This window comes from Neophocaena asiaeorientalis, unplaced genomic scaffold (genome assembly GCF_003031525.2).
Source record: "Neophocaena asiaeorientalis asiaeorientalis breed wild unplaced genomic scaffold, Neophocaena_asiaeorientalis_V1.1 scaffold28, whole genome shotgun sequence".
Lineage (NCBI taxonomy): Eukaryota > Metazoa > Chordata > Mammalia > Artiodactyla > Phocoenidae > Neophocaena > Neophocaena asiaeorientalis.
In genome coordinates, this window is record NW_020173400.1 from 425,885 (window position 1) to 451,439 (window position 25,555).

Consider the following 25,555-nt stretch of genomic DNA (forward strand, 5'->3'; position numbering starts at 1 on the left):
ATTTTTAATCCACTTTGACAATTTTAGTCTTTTAATTAGGACATCAGTTGCATTTAAAATGATTATTGATATATCTGGCTTTTATCTACCATCTTATTATTAGTTTTATATTTAACCCAACTGTTTAATCTTCCTTTTTCTTTTATTCTTTTATATTATATATATATATTTATTATTTTATATTGTATATTATTTTATATATTTATTTATATTATCAAGACATTCTTTTATTCATTTTCTTCCCCCAAATATGAAACATTTCATAAATTTTCATATCATCCTTGAGTACAGACCTTAATAATCTTCTTTGTATCATATTAACTTTAGTATGTGTACTGCTGAAGTGAAAATGGTATTCTTTTTTAAACAAGAAGTTTTACTTTTGTGGAACTTTGTGATTTTAAAAAGTGCACATTACTTTGGAGAGTAAACTACATGCAGAAAACAATCTAGAACAGTTCACTTTCATGTAAGATATTTGTTCCCGTAAGTAGCCAAACCATAATAGATTATACTGTAGAGACTCAAAGAAAAGTGATGATGTTTTTATGTTCATCATATTTATAAACAACCTGGTATGTGCCCATATGATTTAAATGTATAATTATTTAAAGAATGCAAATTATTTTTTAAAAATTAAGAACTGTGAAAATTCTGGGATTTTTTTTACCATACTTGCAAGCTAACCAGTTAGCTTGCTACATTTCATGGATACTGGCAGAAAAAAAAAGACTACTGGGTCAGATTCAAAGGACTTTATTTTTCACAGCACAGTAGCCAGTATGATCTTCATGCTCGCGTCAGTTCCGCTTGCCCTCAAGTTCCATGGGGGCAATATGGAGTGGTCCTAGGTGAATTCTGTACATGTAGTGTGTTTATGTCACAGTTGAAGAACACTGAGTTCAGGGAACCAGAATCTTTTACAGTGGGCTGCAAACAAACCTGACTGAAGGAGTTAATATCTCCAATATCTCCTAGAAGGAGATAATATCTTTATTACACTAGAGAGTAAACAAACCTGCTCTTTGCTCTGGAAGGAGTCAGTATCTTTATCTTCCAAAGCCATTTGCTATATAAATGTACTTGAAAAGATGGTCCAGAATGAAAACTTATAGTGCTCAGAAGACTTGTAGAAACATGAGAGACCCATGGAGAATTGTCTCCCACATAAATGTGTACAGAAAGAAATGAATCTAAAAATGGAATACTCAGTTTTAAAAATCACTGTTCTTATTATTTCCTATTACATTGTTTCACAATATTGATCCTGAGTCGTAAATGATGTAAAAAGTGGAAGATAGATTACTTAAATAGAAAGGTTGATCTTGTTGAAAGACACATGGATACTGAGAGATTATTAATTCTTGTTTTAGGCTGAACCACTCAGTTGAGTTGGTCATCTGTTTCTGTTTCAGAAAGCTCTCTGGACAGGATTTCTGATCTTCCCTTGGTAGCCTACAGTTTTAGATTGTTTGCAAAAAGGGCTGAAATCACCCCCCTCCCCGTATCCATGCCTCTTTGCAATGTGATTTTGTAGCTCCTTCCATTAAAGGGAAGATCTTATTTACCCCTTGAATCTGGGCTATTCTTGTACTTTCTTCGATTAATAAAATGTGGCTGAAATGATGTTGTGGCTGTTCCTAGCCTAGGTCTTAAGAGACCTTGCACACTTCTGCTCTCTCTCAGAACCCTGTCCAGGTCCCAGGTGAACAGTTCGGAGTAGCCTTCTCAATGATGACAGGCATGTGGCTTAGTTGCCAATGTTTTCTTTGCTGACAGCAAGCTAAGTCTAAGAAGGAAAACTCCTTAGCTGACTTGCAGCTGACTAAAATACATTAGTTAGACCAGCCAAGACCAGAAGAACTGTCTAGCTTGCGTTCAGACAAAATTATTGATCCATAAAATCATGAGCTAAATAGTTGTTTTAACTCACTAAATTTGGGGATGATTAATTATTCAGTAGGAGCTAATTGCTATCTACATATAAAATATTAGTTTGTTATTACCACCAAATTCGTTCATTCATCCAGTCACTCGTTCACTAGCGTGAATAAACTTTTATGTGCCAGCAGGAAACAAAACAAAAGCAATATCTCTATCTCTCTGAGACTAGTGGAGAAAGACAGAAAATAACATAAAAATAAAACATATAATATTCTAGGTGGTAATAAGTACAAAGAGAAAAAGGAAATTTAAAAACTTTATATCAGGTAGCCAGAGAGGTCCTCACTGAGAAGTTGGTTTTTAAATTTTTTTTCAGTTGAATTATAGTTGATTTACAATATTGTGTTAGTTTCAGGTATACAGCAAAGTGATTCGGTTTTATATATATATATATTTTTTTTTCTTTCAGATTATTTTCTGGTATCGATTATTATAAGATATTATGGTTCCCTGTGATATACAGTAAACTCTTGCTGCTTATCTACTTTATGTATAGTTGTTTGTGTCTGTTAATCCCATACTCCTAATTTATCCCTCCACTCCCTCCCTTTCTCCTTTGGTAAGCATAAGTTTGTTTTCTATGTCTGTGAGTTTGTTTCTGTTTTGTATATAGATTCATTTGTATTATTTTTTAGATTCTACATATAAGTGATATATAATATTTGTCTTTCTCTGTCTGACTTCACTTAGTATGATAATCTCTAGGTCCACCCATGTTGTTGCAAATGACAGTATTTCATTCTTTTTGATAGATGAGTAATATTCCATTGTGAGAAGTTAACTGTTGAATAAAGACACAGATGTAGTATGGGGGTGAATCATGTAGGTATTTGGATGAAGAGTTTCCCAGGTAGAGAAAATAATAAGTGCAAAGCCATTAAGCTGATCCATATCTGGTGCACATTTTTGGGAACAGTTGGAGTAGAGTGAGCAGTGGGAAGAGTAGTAAGAGATGATATTAGGTAATCGGAGGCTAGACCCTGTATCAATTTACCTTGGCTTTTACTTGGAGTAATATTAGAAGCCTTTTGAAACGTTTAAAAAATTTCCCCCTTTTCACTGGAAGACTCTGAAGCAGGGCCATGACATGAGATGGCTTCAGTTTTGACAGGGTTATTCTCACTGCTGTGCTGAGAAGAGACTGAAAGAAAACAAAGGTGGAAGCAGGAAGATCAGTTAGGATGCTATATCAATAATGAAGGACAAGAGTACTGGCAGTGTGGAGGTGATGAAAGATGGTAAGATTCTGGATATACAATATTTTGAAGGTAGAGCTGAAAGGATTTGCTTGCTGATGGATTTGGATTTAGTGTGTAAAAGAAACAGAGTAAAAATCACTCTAAGGATTTGGTCTACGAAACTAGAAGAATGGCATTGCAATTAACAGTATTAGCCTGAATTTCACAGGAGATGTCCGGGCTGGAGGTAACTCATTTGGGAGTTATTCAATATGGAACATTTTTAAAGACATGAGTTTAGAAAGGAGAAGAAGACCACATACTGAACCCTTTAGCATGTCAGTGTTTTAAGATATGGGTGATAAGGAAAAGTAAGCAAAGGAGACTGAGAAGGAGTGGGCAATGAGGTAGGAAGAAAACTAAAAGTGTAAGACATCCTGGAAACAAATCAAAAAACAGTATTTAGAGGCAGAAGGACCACCAACTATGTCAAATGCTGCAGAAAGGTCAATTAAGATGACCAAACACTGAATATTGATCACTCACTGAATTTAGCAATATGGAACTTATTAGTAACTGTGACACAGTCAATTTAATAAACAGATCTTAGCAAAGCCTGCTTGAAATGGGCTTAAGATAAAATGAGAAGAAACTGGAAACAGCTGGTATAGCTCACACTTTTGAGGAGTTTTGCTGTAAAATGAAAGAGAAAAATTAGGCATAGTTGGAGTAGGAAGTTGGGTCAAGATTGTTCGTTCATTAGTTCCTTCCTTCCTTCTTTTGAAATAACACATGTTTAATTATTGGCAGGAAAGATCCAGTAGAGAGAAAGAAATTGATGATGGAGGAAACATGACACTCATTTTTCTGCTCTGTAATAAGAATGCAAAAAGAGCCTCCTATTTTCCACTACAAATTTTCCTTCCTTCATTCAGGATTGAACAGCCAAGGGGTGTAATGGGAATGAACTAATTATTATAGCATAATATGAGGAGAAGTACATTTCTGGCATGTTCAAAATGGCCAGCAGCAAACCTTCTTTGTGTCTCAACTGTCCTCATGTATAAAGAGAGAGAGAAGTTTTTTTGAAAAAGTGGGAAGGAAATGAACTAACATTTCGGAGCTCTCTGTTTCTCTTGCCCTCACACACTCACTTTTCAGGCTACAGGGCATTTGTAGGGTATGTGCTCTGGCTATGGGCTGCCATCAGAATTTGTGTACTCAAAGGAGCTATAATGACATGGCAAATGATTATATGAATATGCATCTGCATGACTTCATTCCCACCCTCTCTTTTGTTAGTTTTCAGGATTACTAATGTGTAATTTTTGTTAGCAAATACATTGAGGCAGAAGGAACCCACCAGAGCTGCAACAAAGCAGAATAATAATATCACCCCTCCAAGCTGCCCCAGCAGTGCCAGGGGACATGAGATGAAGCCAGAAGCCTGGGCATTAAGACCGCCAGCCTGCTAATTAGGAAACCAGGGCTTTGCTTCTGACTCAGCTGCTGACTCGCTGACTCACTCTGCCGTCAGCAAGTCATTTTGTCTCCCTTGGCATTATCATCATTACAAAGGCGATGGTGATTCCTGCCTCCCTGGATATATTGATGATTCATACATATTCAAAAGCTCAGAAAAAAGTGGGAGGAAAATGCCTTAAAATTCAAGGTATCACAAAAACAGTGTTTCTCTTGAAATAATGGCAGTTTCTTTCCATGTTGTAGATAAAATCTTATTTTTCTCCCGAATAGCATCAAGCCATCAAAATAGAAAACTCTCATGTACTAATTTCAAAGATTTATTTGTGAGTGGGTGTGTACTGAAGTTTAATGAGGGGCAAGTTGGCCAAGAAAGCTTTCTGTCTTCTGGGTTTGTCAAGGAGATGTCAGCCGGCTACATGGAAACTTATTTGCAACCCAGGAAAGAATGTCAGGGTATTACATTTCTGATGAGAGGAGTTCATCATTAATCAGCTCTAAAGAGCACTACAAACCATAAGCTTCATTTTAATCAAATTGATTTCTCCCCAGTTCTACAGAACACAGTCGTATCAGCTCAGAGAAAAACCTAGTGTCTTTCATAGGCCCAGGTCATTAAATCCACTTCTGAGCCCTGCTTCAGGTTTATGGAGTCTGTCATCAATTCATGGGTACTTTATCTGTCCCTTTCCAGACAAAAAGGAAATATGCTATTCATTCAGGCTATTTCAGTTTATTCCTTCTTTCATTAATTAAAAAATATTTTTGAGCAGCTACTATGTTTCAAGCACAACACTAAGGATACATTAGTAAGGTAGACATAGCCTTGTCCTCATGGAGTTTACCAAGCTAGCAAAGATAAACATGACCAGATTTACGAGTCTATTTTGCATGTAGAAGAAAGAAAAATAAACATTTCTGACTCAGAAAGCAGTATCATTATCCTAATTACTAATAGTACTAATACTAATAATTATCCTAATAGTATCATTATTCCTAATTACTCCCTGGCCCTTTCCTTGTAAGAGGAGTTTGTATCCTTACTCCTTTCCATGTGACTTGCAATACCTTTCTGTGCAGGAAGTATATGTCCTTGCCCTGTTGACTTCAGGTTTGGCCATATGATTTGTTTTGGCTAAACAAATATGATCACCACAGACAGTATGCCAGTCCTAAGGAAAAGCTCCAAGAGCCATCAGGTGGTTTTATAAGCTCTCTTGCCTTCCCCCTGCCAGAGAGTAGTAGGTCCAGATTGGGAGCTGCTCCTCAGCCTGGATCCTGGAAGAAGTCACATGAGGCAGCACAGCATTGCCGCCAACCTGCAACTAACATGTAACACAAGCAAGAAATAAACCTTTGTCATTACAAACCACTGAGATTCTTGAGTCATTTGTTACCACAGCAAAATTAAGTAATACACAGATTTTCATTCTTTAAGCTGACCAGCTCTAAATCGTTTGGACATTTAGATCTACGTAGAAGGACAGTCTTCTCCCCATTTCTGTTTCTAGTTGGATCAGGTTACTTTCACTAAGTGAAATGAGCACTGCCTCAACCCAACTGTGATTTCTCCCCAAGTACTTGATAAATGGGAAATTCTTTATCCCTATGAGACAATATAAAACATCATTCAATTGTTTTCTAATTAAAAGATTTGTACTTTTCTGAAGTAAAATAACCTTTATATTAAAGAGGAAAATGTGTTGAACTATGAGTGGTAAAGTTTGATAATGCAATCTCCTTATAGGAAGCAAATTGTCATGAAACAAAATACATGCTGGTTTGCAAAAATGAGACATTTTTTGGGGGGGCTGTGATCTACAATAAGAAGGCAAATATTAAGGGAGTGAAATTAAGAATAGATCTTACATGTTTTAGAATGAAAATTTTCTTTTCACAGTATTACTTATGAAGTTAAATATTTTAGGCTTAGAATTGAAAACTACCTTATAACTTTTTTCTGGATTGGTCCTTATTATAGAATATTATAGAACATTATTCAATGTTAGAACTAGAAGAACCTTCAGATTACTTAATTCAATCCTTTCATTTCATGATGAAAAAAATTTGGTGGGAGGAAATAAAGTTGCTTAACTTAAAGTTCTACAGTGGTCCATGGCAAAGCTGGGATTCCAGAACCAGTCTTGCAGACTCTGAGTCCTTTATATAATCTCATACTTGGGAGCATATAAAAATAAGAGTACTATATGTCAGTATCATACTAAACATTTGCATACATTACAATATTAATTGCGATTTTGATCCCATTGATTTCTCAAAATAGCCCATTTTACCAATGAGTGAACAGATTAATGAGGTTAACTAACAACCCTATGAACTCATAGTGAATGACTAAGTCAGGATTTGAATCTGAGCATTCTGGCTCTAGAATCAGTTTTCTAAGCCACTGTATTCTCTTTCTTACACTACAGAGAAAAGAAAAGACTATAATTTTGAGAAAAGGGAACGACTGGATACAGAATCAGCAACCACAAAAAGTTATTTTAAAAAATCAGCACTTTTACAAAAGGATCTGAGGTCTAAAGTTTACCTGTAAAATATTACACGGAATTTAGTAAGCTCCTTAGGGGCCCTAGGGCCCAGTTTAAAAGGCTCTGACCTGGTTTACTCCCACTGGGCATTGAGCAGACAATCACAAATTACATGGAACTGGGAAAGGCAAATTCCCCCAGAGCCCACCATCCGCCTATCCCAGGAGGAACTGGGCTATAAGCATATTCTGAGTGCCACCATCCTCTAAATGTTTTCACTAAGCAAAATAAAACATTTAGTAGGCATTTGTAAGAGAGCAGAATTACTAGGTCACAGGAATTCTGTGGAAAATTTGTGAATTCTTTCAGTACACTCTCTGAGCCTTAGGTTGCATTAGAAGTTGAAGCCCACCTGAAGAGGAGATACTGAAGGCTTAGTCACAATTCACATTTTGACAAAGGTTTCTACTTCCTGGGGCTCTTTTACCCAAAGGACTCTACCTAAACAACCCTACCATGCCTTGGCATGAAACGTTAATGGATATTTACTCATGAAATGACTCTGTAACTCAGGCAGTTGGAAATGTTTTATTTGACTTGGCCTAAGTATCATTAACACAATTGTGCAGAGTAAGTGAAGAAGAAAATGTAGGTTGATGGTAAAACCCTTCAAGTATGGCTTTTTGCCATTATCCAGGTAAGGCTATATCAGAAACTGTCAACGTGAATAGCACCATTTTATCACCCATGTGTTTTTCCCATTTGCTTGCTTTATTCTCTGGAGAGCTATATTCCAGTTCCATGACAACTGCTGATCCTACTTTGCAGCTACCCTTGTGCCTGAGCAATATACACAGAGGTAGGTATAGCCTGCATTAAACCATAAATTGCAGGAAGTTGTTGGGTGGTTAAGACTATGAACTTTAGTGTCTGAGGTTTCTGGTTTAATTCCTTGCCCTGTTCCTGATTAATTTTCTGAGCAAATCAGTTAACCTGTCTGAGCCTTTTTTCCTCTTCTGTACAATGGAGGAAGAAATAATCCCTACATCCCAAGAAATTGTTTATTAATTTGACAAATATTTGAGAGTCTACTTTTTACCACAAAGACAGACAATAAACAAAAAGACATACATAAAGAAATGATATAGGGTTAAAAGAGGAAAATGATACAGAAAAATAAATTATAGAACAGAGTAAGGGGAGGAGTAGTCGGGGTAGGAATTGAGAGGACAGAATTTTTCTTTTAAAGAGTATGATCAGAGTAGGCCTCAGATGAATAGAGGCTTGGATAATGGCCTCTACTGGGAATGAAAAAGGGAGACATTATCTGGTACTGAGAAGAGGAGTGATATGACTAACATTACATTTAAAGGGATAAGTCTGGTTGCTATGTTGGACATAGATTGTAAAGGGGCAAGAGGAGAAACAAGGAAATCAGTGACAAGGCTGAGTGTGAGATGATGATGGCCCAGAGCATCAGAATAGGGTGGTGGTAGTGGATATGATGAGATGTTGTCAGATTCTAGATAATTTTAGAGGTGGAGAATGAGATGTGTCATATGAGAGGAAGAGAGAGGTTAAAGGAAGACTCTGAGTGTTTCAGCTTGAGCAACTGGAAGGATGAAATTGCTGTCCAATGAGATATAGAAAGCTGTGGATGGAGCAGTTACATTGTGGGAAGAAATATCCAGTTCACTTTTGGGGGAATTGAGTCTGAGATGTCTATTAGACAGCCAAATGGAGAAGCTGAGTAGGCAGTTGGCTATGTGAGTCTGGAGTTCAGGAAAGAAGACTGGGCTGAAGTTATAAATTTGGGATTTTGTGAGGATTAAATGAGATGATGTATATAAAGCACTGAAAACAGCATGTAACTCATAATAAGAGCTCAATATATATTAGATTAAAAGTGTCTAATCATAGTATCAACAAATATAGTTCTCACTACCTGCCTAGCACAGTGCCTGGCTCTTAGTAGACTCCATATATGTGTATGAAGTAGCGAAACAAGAACACTTCAGGCTATTGTATATGTGGGTGATTTTTTGAGAGTGCAACACAGGGAGTAACCATAATGTAATTTTTTTCATTTTAAATGAACTTTCTAAGTTGATTTTTTTATTTTTTATTTGTTTTGCGGTACGCGGGCCTCTCACTGTTGTGGCCTCTCCCGTTGCAGAGCACAGGCTCCGGACGCGCCAGCTCAGTGGCCATGGCTCACGGGCCCAGCCACTCCGCGGCATGTGGGATCTTCCCAGACCGGGGCACGAACCCGTGTCCCCTGCATCAGCAGGCAGACTCTCAACCACTGTGCCACCAGGGAAGCCCGATTATTTTTTAATTTCACAAATATTTGTTAAATTTGTTTGGGCTGCTCAAAGCCCAAACACAAATCCCTGCTCTAGGTTTATTGTTGTCTGTTTCCTACCCAGAAGATTCAAACAAGATTTCATTGATTTTGTTTTTATTTTATTTTCATAAAAAGGCAATACACCCATTCAAAAGTTCAAAAACCAAAGACATATAAAAGAGTGTGTACGTTGAGAAGGCTTACTTCCATCCCTGTTCCTATCCATTCCTACTACCCTATAGTCAGGAGTTGGCAAACTTTTTCTGTAAAGGCCCAAGTAATAAATATTTTAGGCTTGCAAGCCATGTGGACTCTGTTGCAATTACTCAGTTCTGCCATTGCAGTGCAAAAGCAGCCATAGACAATACAGAAACAAATGGTATGGCTGTGTTTCATCAAGATTTTATTTCTAAAAATAGGCAGCAGTCCTGCTGGCTATAATTTTCTATCCATACTATAGGTAATTATTTTTATTAGTTTATTCTGTTTCTTTATGCAAATACAAGCAAATGTAAATATATATTCTCATGCCCCTTATACAAAAGTTAATCTGTTTCATATCTTGAAACAGTATTTTTATTACATATTTTGAATATTTCTCTATATCAATGTATAGAGAACATCCTAATTTTTTCTGTCTGCAATGTAAATACATCATTTCATATATGTGAAGGATAGATTTCTAAACTCAGGATTGCTGGATCAAGGGGTAAATACATTTGCAATTTGGGAAGATATAGCTGGATTCACTGTTATAGGGGTTTTATCATTTTCACTTTCAGCACAATATATGAAAGTGCCTGTTTTAAAATTATGAAATGCTTCATGAGTTGGTATGTCATCCTTGTGCAGAGGCCATGTTAATATTCTCTGAATCATTCCAATTACAGTGTATATGCTGCTGAAGTGAGCACCATGAAGTCATTTCTAATTTAGTAATGGTTGAATGCTTTTGGGTGGCATACAGCCAAAGACAGGGCAAACTATTAAACTCCTCTTTCCATTTAGCCTGGAGATGAGAGAGAGAAAAGGTTTTTCTGGATAGCAACTGGCTTTTTTTTTTTTTTTCAGAGTGCTGATTGGAAGGGAGCCACATCCCCACCTTAAGTTCCAGCAATATGAATCTGTGCAATAGCTAATGAGGACATAAGTGGCCAGAGTGGTAGAAACATTTAATAAAGACCCTATCCTTTGAGCAACTGTGCATAGAGTTCTCTGTTGATTGTAACCAACATGGACTGTAGTAGGATTCAGCCAAAAAACAACAAGGAATGATGCGGAGCTGGTTAACAAGAGAGGATCTGGTTGGGATCAAGTATAATAAAACATAATTTAAAAATAATAAAAGAACCAATATTTTTTAAGGAGAGTTATATAGGCTAAGCACTCTATCAAGTTACATATTAATGGTCACAATAACCCTACGAAGTAGGTATGCTATTATATTTACTTTACAGATTTTTTAAACTAAGGCAACTTGCCCAATGTCTTATGCCTTGTAAGTGCCGAATTGGGATCTGATCTCTGCGGCATAGGATCTTTTCTACTGGGCTTTATTGACTTGCTGACTGCATGGGGGAATAATTTCAGAATTAGCTGAGAAAAGAAAAGTAGAATCTTGACAGGATCTAGACTTAGGCAAATATAATTTTTCTGTCTTTATGAAGAAGTCAATCCAATATTAAGAAAGAGCCTTCTAAAATGATAATTGCAGTTAACATTCTGGTGCCCAAAGTGCTCAGAGTAGGCCTATTGGCACACCTTGAAGGATGGGTCCTTGTCAGTTGCAGGTGCCACTGGCTATGCTGGCCCTTAAAACTTTGGAACAAATACTTGAGAGTCTTTTCAAGGAAAAACTTCCCAGAGTTCAGAGAGTTTGCTGACCTGGCTTAGAGATTGACATCTTGGAATCTTAGAAAACTTCAAGTTTTGTCCTTTGTTTGCTATGCTGGTTCACCCTCATTTGGCTACTGAGCTGCTTTAGACAGCCGCTGGGCATCTGCTTCACCTTAGCTGAGGATGACCCAAGGCTGAATCTCTGACCCCCTGACATTCAGCAGCTGTTTTACCTACTGGCCAGAAAAGTTACTTGAGCTGTGGTAAGCCCAAGTGAAGTGGCTTCAATTGTAAGTATATCCACTCTATATTTTCAAGGCCTAATGGGGAGGGTACACTTTTAAAAATCTTACAAGGTCAATTTATAAACTGTGATATATATTTCACTCAGAATAACACTAAATGTTTCTCCTTTGCACAGAGAAAATAATGTTCCATGGATTCAATTGGGGGTGGGGAAACTCTCTTCTGCTATGTCATTCAGTCTTTACTTCAATTGGCTGCGTAATTCACTTTCACTAGGATTGAAAGGCAAGTAGAAGCATTGGCCAAATGTGGAATCACTGGGCCCATTCATGGAGAATTTAGAGTAAAGAATTTTCTATGTTTTTTTTCCCACCCCAAAATGCAAAATGCTGCCCATTTTGCAATTCTGGTGTCTAGGTTCTATCTTATAATTAGGGAATTAGGCTAAAGAATAAAAAATGTTTTTTTAAGAGGCTAGAAAACTACTTTTAGTTGAGCATTTATTATGTGTCTGCCTGTATTAAGTACATTTTATATGTATTATCTCATTTAATTATCCTAATAATCCTATGAGGCAGGTCCTATTCTTACCCTTACTTTACAGGTGAGGACACTAACTCAAAAATTTGTTCATGGATTTGAACTTGTCAGACTCCAAGGTTTGTAGCAATAGTGGCTAGCTATACTGACGCCTCTATAAATATTACAGTTTGTACAATAAATTTGATGAATACCTTCTTCATTTTCTAGATTGTTGCAGAGGTCATGCAAATACCTTTTAAGTTCACACAATTAAAGTTTGCTAGTATACCCCTCAAAAATGGCTGAAAGAGATAGAGCTTTCTTGAATAATATTCAACTGAATACCCTTTCCTTCCATCTTCTTCTCTTGTATGATGGCTAAACAGATAAGTGATATGATGGAAATAAAGTATAAAATTATAGCATGTTATTCTAAATGTCAGAATTTAGGAGAAAATATATTGTTGAGACGTTAGTGTTGTAAGTGGAGTCCATTACTGACATCAGCTCATGGCTCATTTGTAGCAACTGCAGTGTGGGCAGCAGAGGAGCAAGACATTTGTCTTGGTGAGTCCAAAAAAAGTATTTCAGGATTTTGACATGGAGGATTTTTATTTTAATAAGAAGTTGATCATATGAAATTGTCATTTCGGTTGGTCCAAAATGGATAAATATCAGTAATTTCATATGTTTCAATATACTAGAAGGAGATGCCCTGTAAGTAAACAGAGATCAACATAAAGGGAGAGAAAAGGTGAAGAATCTGAGCAGGTGGTCGAAGTTGAAGTCCAGAGACAGCTGTATGAGAGCAGAATTCACATGGTCTGACTATTCCAGCAGAGTTTGGTGGTGATATCTCTGTTGATTATAGGATAAAGACTCTGAATTCATCACCCTTTTGGAAAGACACATTTTGACTGGCATGTGTGCTCTGCTCTCTAGACTGTAAGAGAGATCATAAGGAGCTTGATTGATTATAACACATATTAAACATGTCTTAAAACAAATTTGAATATTCCATGTAGTTGAATCCTTGACACGTGTCTACTTGGGGGAAGTTAAGCCCTGCACATAAATAAATATGGATCTAAGTCCTTCTGCTGACTTTTCCCAGCCTCTTCTTTATTTCCATCAAGTTCTTATTGCAGGTTACAGTTCTTTTGTCTATTTTCTGTTTACTTTCTGCATAGATAGTAGCTATAGGAGGATAAATATATAGCCTTTTTAAAAACTGTATCCCCAGAAACTAGTAATATGCCTGCCATTCAATAAATATTTGATGAATGGATGATTGAATGAATGATTTTTAATGGCTATGTAGTATTGCATTGCAAAGATGTGCCATAATTTATGTAACTAATACCAATGGATAGATATTAAGTCATTTTAAGTTATATGCTATTATAAACAATGCTAGAATGAGCATTTTGTACATATAGTTTTGTATATTTGTCAAATTATATATTTACAATATACAAATAATTTAAAAAGAAAATTGTAAAAACTATATATGGAGTGATTCAGATTTTGTATAATACATATATATGTATATGAACACATATAAACTTTATATAATACATATGTATATGTATCTATATCCATTGAATGATAGGAAGTATATATACACAGAATGTAAACATTGATTATCTCTGGATCATGGTATTATAGTTGATGTTTTGTCATTGTGTCTTTATTTTAAAAATAATTTTGAAATCAGAATATAGTATTCAAAATTCATTAATGTTGTTCTTTTTATTTTGCCTTAGAAAGAGATAATAAAATTTTCAGTGTGTGAAACTTCACAATTGTTTTTGCATATCACATTTACAATTGTTTCTTTTCTTGACTTGTCACACTACTGCATTTTGAACTTGGTTTATTCATCTCTGTAGATGCACAGACTATCACAGGAAGCATATGGTAGTTGCTTAATAAGTGTCTGATGAATGAATTGATAGATTAGTGAGTGAAAGGATGCACGTATGATTATTAAGGCCAGTTTTACCACTGAGCCCTATTTTTATCTTAGATTACAATGAAACTTCAAAGTACGCTATTTTTATATAATTCAGTGTTGGTATAGGAAACTGTACCTTATTTTAGTGATGTTTACTTAATCTTTTCTTGATTGTTTCAGAGTTTTACCTGACATCCTAGCTATGAATAAATATGTGGTTTCTAAAATATTATATTTTATGTTAAAACTGGTTGACTTTAACAACTGCTACAATAGAATTTAGATGATCCCACTAAGTTTCAATTCCTTACCTTTCTATCTTGTCGTTTTTTTCTCTTTCTGCTCACATAGATAATGTAAAGCAAATGTGTACAATATGAAGATACACACTAGTTTAGTGCACTTTTTTTGTCTAGGTGTTTTTGCTTAGATGGACTCTTTGCTTTAAGAGTAATTTGGTGAAAAATATGTTTGTGTGTGTGTCTGTTTGTGTGTGTGTGCAATTGTGTGTTCAGGAAGAGGGGGAAATTGTGTAGGTAATTATTCAGACCTCGTGATACACAATAAAATTGACAATGGAATGAGGCTCTTCTTCAAATTTTTAATAATCATTATGAGATGACCTCTTCATTTTCCTCCTTATACTGTATCTGATATTTCTTTATGTGGAATGTGTGTGTGTATTTATGTGTGTGTACATTTTACTAAAAATGAAGATATTTCCTCTGGGACAACATTAAATGTACCAACATTTGAATTATAGGGGTCCCATAAGAAGAAGAGAAAAAGAAAGGTACTGAGAAAATATTTGAAAAGATTATAGTTGAAAACTTCCTTAACATGGGAAAGGAAAGAGTTAATCAAGTCCAGGAAGCACAGAGAGCACTATACAGGATAAATCCAAGGAGAAACACACCAAGACACATATTAATCAAACTATCAAAAATTAAATACAAAGAAAAATATTAAAAGCAGCAAGGGAATAACAACAAATAACATACAAGGGAATCCCCATAATGTTAACAGCTGATTGTTCAGCAGAAACTCTGCAAGCCAGAAGGGTGTGGCAGGACATATTTAAAGTGAAGAAGGGGAAAAACTTACAACCAAGATTAATCTGCCCAGCAAGGATCTCATTCAGATTTCACAGAGATATTAAAACCTTTACAGATAAGCAAAACCCAGGGGAATTCAGCACCACCAAACCAAACCAGCCTTACAACAAAGGCTAAAGGAACTTCTCTAGGCAGGAAACACAAGAGAAGGAAAAGACCTACAATAATGAACCCAAAACAATTAAGAAAATGGTAATAGGAACATACATATTGATATTTACCTTAAATGTAAATGGATTAAATGCTCCAAACAAAATAAATAGACTGCCTGAATGGATACAAAAACAAGACCTGTATATATGCTGTCTACAAGAGACCCACCTCATACCTAGGGACACATAGAGACTGAAAGTGAGGAGATGGAAGAAGATATTCCATGCAAATGGAAATCAAAGAAAGCTGGAACATGAAAGAAAGTGCAACATCATTAATCATTAGAGAAATGCAAATCAAAGCTACAATGAGATATCATCTCACACTGGTCAGAATGGCCACCATCATAAAATATAGAAACAGTAAATGCTGGAGAGGGTGTGGAGAAAAGGGAACACTCTTGCACTGCTGGTGGGAATGTAAATTGATATATCCAATATGGAGAACAGTATGGAGGTTCCCTAAAAAAATAAAATTAGAATTACCATATGACCCAGCAATCCCACTACCAAGCATATACCCTGAGAAAACCATAATTCAAAAAGATTTATGGGGCTTCGCTGGTGGCGCAGTGGTTGAGAGTCCGCCTACCAATGCAGGGGAAACGGGTTCGTGCCCTGGTCTGGGAAGATCCCACATGCCGCGGAGTGGCTGGGCCTGTGAGCCATAGCTGCTGAGCCTGTGTGTCCAGAGCCTGTGCTCTGCAATGGGAGAGGCCACAACAGTGAGAGGCCTGCGTACCACAAAACAAAACAAAACAAAACAAACAAAAAGAGAGTTATGTACCAAAATGTTCATTGCAGCTGTATTTACGATAGCCAGGACATGGAAGCAACCTAAGTGTCCATCAACAGATGAATGGATAAAGAAGATGTGGCACATATATACAGTGGAATATTACTCGCCATGAAAAGAAACAAAATTGAGTTATTTGTAGTGAGGTGGATGGACCTAGAATCTGTCATACAGTGTGAAGTAAGTCAGGAAACGAAAGACAAATACCATATGCTAAAACATATATATGGAATCTAAGAAAAAAAAAAAGGTCATGAAGAACCTACGGGTAAAACGGGAATAAAGACACAGACCTACTAGAGAATGGACTTGAGGATATGGGGAGGGGGAAGGGTAAGCTGTGACAAAGTGGGAGGGTGACATGGACTTATATACACTACCAAACGTAAAATAGATAGCTAGTGGGAAGCAGCTGCATAACACAGGGAGGTCAGCTCTGTGGTTTGTGACCAGCTTTGGAAAATTTAAGAAAATTGAAATCGTATCAAGTATCTTTTCCGACCACAGCACTATGAGAGTAGATATCAATTACAGGAAAAAGTCTGTAAAAAATACAAACACATGGAGGCTAAACAATACACTACTTAATACCCAAGAGATCACTGAAGAAATCAAAGTGGAAATCAAAAAATACCTAGAAACAAATGACAATGAAAACACACGACCCAAAACCTATGGGATGCAGCAAAAGCAGTACTAAGAGGGAAGTTTATACCAATACAATCTTACCTTAAGAAACAAGGACATCTCAAATAAACAATCTAAGCTTACACCTAAAACAATTAGAGAAAGAAGAACAAAAAAATCACAAAGTTAGCAGAAGGAAAGAAATCATAAAGGCCAGATCAGAGATAAATGAAAATGAAATGAAGGAAACAATAGCAAAGATCAATAAACCTAAAAGCTGGTTCTTTGAGGAGATACACAAAATTGATAAACCATTAGTCAGACTCATCAAGAAAAAAAGGAAGAAGACTCAAATGAATAGAATTAGAAATGAAAAAGGAGAAGTAACAACTGACACTACAGAAATACAAAGGATCATGAGAGATTACTACAAGCAAATATATGCCAATAAAATGGACAACCTGGAAGAAATGGACAAATTCTTAGAAAGGCACAATGTTCTGAGACTGAACCAGGAAGAAATAGAAAATATGAACAGACCAATCATAAGCACTGAAATTGAAACCTTGATTAAAAATCTTCCAACAAACAAAAGCCCAGGACTAGATGGGTTCACAGGCGAATTCTATCAAACATTTAGAGAAGAGCTAACACCCATCTTCTCAAACTCTTCCAAAAATATAGCAGAGGGAGGAACACTCCCAAACTCATTCTATGAGGCCACTATCACCCTGATACCAGAACCAGACAAGGATGTCACAAAGAAAGAATATTACAGGTCAATATCACTGATGAACATAGATGTAAAAATCTTCAACCAAATACTAGCAAACAGAATCCAACAGCACATTAAAAGAATCATACACCATGAACAAGTGGGGTTTATTCCAGGAATGCAAGGATTCTGCAATATATGCAAATGAATCAATGTGAGACAACATATTAACAAATTGAAGGAGAAAAACCATATGATAATCTCAATAGAGGCAGAGAAACTTTTTGACAAACTTCAACACCCATTTATGATAAAAACCCTCCAGAAAGTAGGTATAGAGGGAACTTTCCTCAACATACTAAAGGCCATATATGACAAACCCACAGCCAACATCATCCTCAATGGTGAAAAACAGAAACCACTTCCACTAAGATCAGGAAAAATACAAGCTTGCCCACACTCACCACTATTATTCAATACAGTTTTGGATGTTTTAGCCACAGCAATCAGAGAAGAAAAAGAAATAAAAGGAATCCCAATCGGAAAGGAAGACGTAAAGCTGCCAGTGTTTGCAGATGACATGATACTATACATAGGGAATCCTAAAGATGCTACCAGAAAACAACTAAAGCTAATCAATGAATGTGGTAAAGTAGCAGGATACAAAATTAATGCACAGAAATCCCTTTCTTACCTATACATTAATGAAGAAAAATCTGAAAGTGAAATTAAGAAAACCCTCCCATTTACCATTGCAACAAAAAGAATAAAATATCTAGGAATAAACCTACCAAAGAAGACAAAAGACCTATATGAAGAAAAGTATAAGACACTGATGAAAGAAACTAAAGATGATACAAACAGATGGAGAGATATAACATGTTCTTGGATTGGAAGAATCAACATTGTGAAAATGACTCTACTACCCAAAGCAATCTACAGATTCAATGCAATCCTTATCAAACTACCACTAGCATTTTTCACAGAACTAGAACAAAAAAAATTCACAATTTTTATGGAAACACAAAAGACCCCGAATAGCCAAAGCAATCTTGAGAACAAAAAAGTGAAGCTGGAGGAGTCATGCTCCCTGACTGCAGACTATACTACAAAGCTATAGTAATCAGCACAGTATGGTAGTGGCACAAAAACAGAAATATAGATCAGTGGAACAGGAAAGAATGCCCAGAGATAAAGCCATGCGCATATGGTCACCTTATCTTTGATAAAGGATGCAAGAATATACAGTGGAGAACAGACAGCCTCTTCATAAGTGGGGCTGGGAAAACTGGACAGCTACATGTAAACTAATGAAATCAGAACACTCCCTAACAACATACACAAAAGTAAACTAAAAATGGATTAAAGACCTAAATGTAAGGCCAGACACTATCAAACTCTTAGAGGAAAACATAGGCAGCACACTCTATGACATAAATCACAGCAAGATCCTTTTGGACCCACCTCTTAGAGAAATGAAAAAAAACAAAAAAAACAATGGGACCTGATGTAACTTAAAATCTTTTGCACAGCAATGGAAACCATAAAAAAGACAAAAAGACAACCCTCAGAATGGGAGAAAATATTTGCAATTGAAGCAACTGACAAAGGATTAATCTCCAAAATTTACAAGCAGCTCATGTAGCTCAATATCAAAAAAAAAAAAAAAAATCCAATCCAAAACTGGGCAGAAGACCTAAATAGACATTTGTCCAAAGAAGATATACAGATTGCCAACAAACACATTAAAGAATGCTCAACATCATTAATAATTAGAGAAATGCAAATGAAAACTACAATGAGATATCATCTCACACTGGTCAGAATGGCCATCAGCAAAAAATCTACAAAAAATAAATGCTAGAGAGGGTGTGCAGAAAAGGGAACCATCTTGCACGATTGGTGGGAATGTAAATTGATACAGTCACTATGAAGAACAGTATGGAGTTTCCTTAGAAAACTAAAAATAGAACTTCTCTACGACCTAGCAATCCCACTACTGGACATATACCGTGAGAAAACCATAATTCAAAAAGAGTCATGGGGGCTTCCCTGGTGGCACAGTGGTTGAGAGTCCACCTGCCGATTCAGGGGTCACGGCTTCGTGCCCCAGGCTGGGAAGATCCCACATGCCGTGGAGGGGCTAGGCACATGAGCCATGGCCACTGAGCCTGTGTGTCTGGATCCTGTGCTCCGCAATGGGAGAGGCCACAACAGTGAGAGGCCCGTGTACCACGAAAAAAAAAAAAAAAGGGTCATGTAGCACAATGTTCATTCCAGCTCAATTTACAATAGCCAGGAAATGGAAGCAACCTAAGTGTCCATCAACAGATGAATGGATAAAGAAGATGTGGCACATATATACAATGGAATATTACTCAGCCATAAAAAGAAACGAAATTGAGTTATTTGTAATTAGGTGGATGGAGATAGAGACTGTCATACAGAGTGAAGTAAGTCAGAAAGAAAAACAAATACCGTATGCTAACACTTGTATATGGAATCTAAAAAAAAAAAAAAGGTTCTGAAGAACCTAGGGGTAGCACAGGAATAAAGACACAGATGTAGCAGATGTAGAGAATGGACTTGAGGACACTGGGAGGGAGAAGGGTAAGCTGGGATGAAGTGAGAGAGTGGTATGGACTAATATATACTACCAAATGTAAAATAGATAGCTAGTGGGAAGCAGCCACATAGCACAGGGCGATCAGCTCAATGCTTTGTGACCACCTAGACGGGTGGGATAGAGCGGCTGGGAGGGAGGGAGGTGCAAGAGGGAAAAGATATGGGGATATATGTATAGGTATAACTGATTTACTTTGTTATAAAGCAGAAGCTAACATACCATTGTAAAGCAATTATACTCCAATAAAGATGTTAAAATAAATAAATAAATAAATAAAGTCATTTTATTTTTATACCTGGAATGCAGCTTTTAAATTTTTATTCCTCGGGTGGAAATACTATTTATTTTTTCAAATGAATTGTGAATTATAAGAGAGGTATCTTAATGACATGCATGAAAAATCTGGTATTTTCTGGTCAGAAACATGCTTAGAGTTAAAAAAAAAACAAGAGAGAAAAATGCTATTTTTGCCAACTGATTTACTTCTTTCTTTGTACTCCAAGTTTCACATTATCTTTTTTGAATTCATTGTGAGAATGAATTGAGGAAGCCTAAGAAAGTGTCCTAAGAAAGAGTGGAATCTTAATTTTTGTTTAATTTTTGTTTTGATAGGAATATGGGTATTAAAGGTAAGACTTAAAATAGCAATGTGATTAGAAACAGCAACATCCCAAAGAAAGAGAACTTTTGTTCCAAGGAATATAGTCAGGTAAATCGTATTTTGTATTGATCCATAGAATGGTTTTCATCTTTTCAAGGCATGATAATAATCCTGATTTTAATACTTCACCTTTAATTTGAGCCTTTATTGCCTGTGTTTGCAATTCTTATAAATAAATTTGACAGTATTGTACCTATACAATCTGGATTTGCCAACTGGAACTAAATCAACACCTAACAAAAAACCATAATATAATAAGTGAACAATTAAAATGCTTCCTTCAATTCTTTTGTGATTGGAGTGGCCAAGATGGCATAGTAAGAAGACCCTGAGTTCACATCCTCCCATTAGCACACCAAAATTACAACGGGCAAATATCAATGAGAATGAACAGAAGAATAGCAGAAAAGATCTTCTGCGACTAAGGATATAAAGAAGGAACCAGAAGGAGATGGGTAGGAGGGACAGAGACACATTATAGTCAAGACCTGTACTACTGTGTAGGCAACCCACAAACGGGAGGATAATTACAATTGCAGAAGTTCTCCCAAAGGAGCCAAGGGTCGAAGTTGCATATTCGTATCCCCAGCCCAGGAGTCTTGCACCAGGAGGATGAGCCCTCAGAACGTTTGGATTTAAAGGCCAGTGGGACTTAGTTTCAGGAGAGCCAAAGGGCTGTGGGAAATAGAGACTCCACTCTTGAAAGGAGCACACACAAAATCTCATGGGCTCTGGGACCCAGGGCAGAAGCAGTAATTTGAAAGGAGCTGGATCAGACTCACCTGTTGATCTTGGAGAGTCTCCCAGAGAGTCAGGTGGTAACTGGGACTCATCCTGGGGACATAGATGCTGGCAGCAGCCATTTTTGAGAGCTCATCTCACCTCGAAGACACTGGTGCTGGCAAGCGCCATTTTGGAATCCTCTCTTTAGCTTATTAGTGGATCTGCCCCGCCCACCAGTTGGTCAGCCCCAGTCCTGGATGCCCCAGGCCAAGCAGCTAGCTGGGCAGGTACACAGCCCCACCTACCAGCAGTCTAGCTGCCTTAGGGTTCCCTGAGCTCCCAACCACTCCAAGACTCCACCCTGCACACCTGTGGGGCAACACCAATTCCAAAAGAGAGAAAGAGAAATACTGTATGATTTCACTTATCTGTGGAGCATAAAAAGCAAAACAAATGAACAGACATAACTAAACGCAGAGTTATAGATACAGAGAACACGTCATTGCCACAGGGAAGGTGGTGACAGGAGGAGAAAAATAGGTGAGGATGATTAAGAGGTACAAACTTTCAGTTACAAAATAAATGAGTTATGGGTATGAAATGTAGAATGCGGGGAATATAGTCAATAATTATGTGATATCTTTGCATGGTAACAAATGACAACTAAATTTATCCTGGTGATCATATTGAAATGTATAGAAATATCAAACCACTATGTTGTGTACCAGGAACAAACATAGTGGTGTAGGTCAATTGTATATGAAAAACATACAAACAAACTCTTAGAAAAAGAGATTTGTGGTTATCAGAGGTGGGGGTTGGGGGGAGGGTGAATTGGATGAAGGCACTCAAAAGGTAGAAACTTCCAGTTATAAGATAAATAAGTAATAGAGGTATAATGTACAACATGATAAATATCGTTAACACTGCTTTATGTTATATATGAAAGTTTTTTTAAGAGAGTAAATCCTAAGTGTTCTTATCACAAGGAAAATAATTTTCCATTTCCTTAATGTTACATTTATATGAAATGATAGATGTTCACTAAACTTATTGTGGTAATCATTTCTTGATGCATGTAAGTCAAATTATTATGCTGTACACCTTAAACTTACACAGTACTGTTTGTCAATTATAGCTCAACAAAACTGGAAGAAAAAATATAAAAGATGAAGAAAAAAAGAGAAAATGCTTCCTTCAACAACCTTGCATCCAGGTTACTAGATGGGCATTGTGCACTTATAAGTCTGGCTTACACAGTACCCCCATTCATCTTTGGTAACTGCTAGTACCTGGCCCTACAATTTCTAAGTTTATTTTCTAGTGACCTTCACCAGCATTACATTTTAGCACCATGGCTACAACCCGAACTTTTCCATTATCTAAATTTTTTTCAATTAAAAACAATACTTTTCTCATATCAACTAGAATGAGAAATAACTCATGTACAATAAACCACATCCATTTAAAATGTACAAATTGATGAGTTTTGACAGTTGTATACAGCCATAAAACCACTACCACAATCAGGATAGAGAGCATTTCTGATATCTTCCCCCAAATTCTCACTACCTCTGAAATCCATCCTTCCCTCAGCTCATATTTGTTTCATTCTTCAAATTTTAGCCTCCAATTCTCTGACCACAAAACGCTGTTTTTCCGAATCCCTTACTTCTAGTATACCACCTTACAGATCTCTTGATTGTTGGCTTTCTCCTAGCTCTACTTCTTTCACTAACAAGTTAAAATGGTCAAATACTTCAACTATATTCTTTCCAGCTGTCTTAATCTTCTGTTGACCTTGTCCTGCTAATCACCAACTCTGCAACATTCAATTTTTTCCCTCTTCTTCTTCAGGGATAAAGAGTCCTACTGGAGGAAAAGCACATATTTTTTTAGATTGGATCCATTACAAATATATGATCCCCAACTTCAGCTGTCAAGACAGCTAAACAACTCTTTTACTCATTCCTAATTGGTTCCCTTTCCTGTAGCTCACAATAGCTATGCAAAATCTTACCAATTTCATTAAGATCCCTGCCCTTTCAGCCCTTCATTTTAGCAGAGAGTTTAGCAGCTTACCTCAGTGATATTTTTCAACATCCCTTCCCTTAGCCTTCAAATATGTCTTACTTTCACATCTATCTGCCTCATTTAATTTTGTCTCAGTGGAAGATGTGCCCCTACTCTCTTCCAAAGATAACCTATCCATGGTGCTCTTGAATTCATACCCTCCATTTCTACCAGGACTTTAATCAATTATCCTCTTTTTCTTATGTATCTAACCTCTCTCTCTCCTTTTCTCCCTCTCTCTCTTTTCTCTATCTTCTTTTCCTCTTCTCTTCCCTTCCCCTTCTTTTCCCTTCTCCCCTTTCCCTCTCTCTCTCTCTTCATTTTCTTCTAATCAGCTTCTGTATGTTCTTATCTGTGATGACAATTACAACCAAGAACCAAAAACAAAATCTCCCCTAATCCTGACTTCTCTTATTAGCTGTTAGCCAATTTCTCTTATTCAACATATAGATTCCTTGCAAAAGTGGTCTGTGCTCACTACTCTACTTCTTTACTCTCATTTACTCCTCTTATTCTACTGTGGTTTCTGTCAGTATAATTCTGTCAAAATGTTCTTGAATAGTGGCATTTATTTAACATTTATAAAGTGTCAGGCATGATTTAGGTGCTAGAGATAGAGCCATGAATAAGACAAAGTCCATGCTTTCACTAAGCTTACATTCTGGAGAAGGGAGACGGACAATAAACAAGTAAGTACAGGATTATTTATTTATGTGCCACAGCCCAGTGCTACGAGGGAAAAAAATAAAGTAAGATGAGATAGAGAATGACTGGGATGACTACTTAGATCGGATGATCAGAGAAGACCTCTTTGAGCAGATGGCATTTGAGTTGAACCCTGAATAATGAAGAGAAACTTGTAATGTGAAAATCTGGGAGAACAATATCCTGAAATTGGGAACAGCCAGGGGACAGGTCAGTATAACTATGGCATAAAAAGCTAGGTCAGGAGTGGTAGGAACTGATGTTGGAAAGGTAGGTAAATGTCAGATCAAGTAGCTCCTGAGGGTCTGCTGAATACTTCGGATTGTTCTAGGTATGATGAGAAATTATTGGAGAGTTGAGAGCAGGGAAATTACATGATCTGACTTGCCTTTGTGAAAAAGATTACTCTGGCTGCTGATGGATAATTGACCACAGTGGGGCAAGAACTGAAACAAGGAGACCAATTAGTGGGCTGTTGCAGTAGTATGAGTGAGAGGTGGTGGTGTACCAAGTATGTTTTCACTTATGTGCATTTGCTCATGCATTTCTTTCTGTATGGTGAACTCTAACTCATAATTCATAATTCAACTCAACCATTACCTCCTTGGAAAGCATACTCCAATCCCCAACCACTGTTCACTAGATGGAATTAATTGCTTTGTTATCTGGGTCCATATAGTTCTTATGACTTTTACTATAGCACATACCTAGCAGAATGGTTACATGTACAAACTCTGGAGCTAGGTTGTTTGAAATGAAATCCTGCCTTTACCCCTATTGTGAGTTGGATTGTGTCAATTCAAAATTCATATGTTGAAATCCGACCCCCCAGTGCCCCAGATCATGATGTTATTTGGGAATAACGTCATTGTAGAAATAACTACTTAAGATGAAGTCATACTGCAATAGGGTGGGCCCCTAATCCAATATGACTCATGAGCTTATGAAAAAGGGGAAATTTGGACAAAGACATGCTCAAACAGACAACATAACATGAAGATGAAGGTAAGATTGGGGTGATGCTTCTATAAACCAAGGAATACCAAAGATTGCCAGCAAACCACCAGAAGCTAGGAGAGCAGCATGGAACAGATTTCTTTCTCACAGCCCTTAGAAAGAACCAGCCCTATCAACACCTTGATCTCAGACTTCTAGCCTCCAGAACTGTGAGAAAATAATTTTCTGTTGCTCTAAGTGATCACTTTGTGGTACTTTGTTACTGCAGCCCTAGTGAACTAAGATTTTGGTGCTGCAGTGGAGTGTGGCTGTAACAAATATCTAAAAATGTGGAAGTGACTTTGACTTTGGAACTGGGTGATGAGTAGAGGATAGAAGTGTTTTGAGGCTCTTGATGGAAG

The 25,555-nt window shown here is 36.8% G+C and overlaps 2 non-coding genes across 2 annotated transcripts; both read right to left on the minus strand.

The window, feature by feature from the left end:
- Positions 1–244: 244 nt before the first annotated feature.
- LOC112401083 (U6 spliceosomal RNA) lies at positions 245–347 on the minus strand. The gene has a single exon (XR_003003522.1). It is a non-coding gene; the product is annotated as a U6 spliceosomal RNA (small nuclear RNA).
- Positions 348–10,250: 9,903 nt separating this feature from the next.
- LOC112401082 (U6 spliceosomal RNA) lies at positions 10,251–10,357 on the minus strand. Its single transcript, XR_003003521.1, has one exon. It is a non-coding gene; the product is annotated as a U6 spliceosomal RNA (small nuclear RNA).
- Between the last annotated feature and the right edge of the window lie 15,198 nt (positions 10,358–25,555).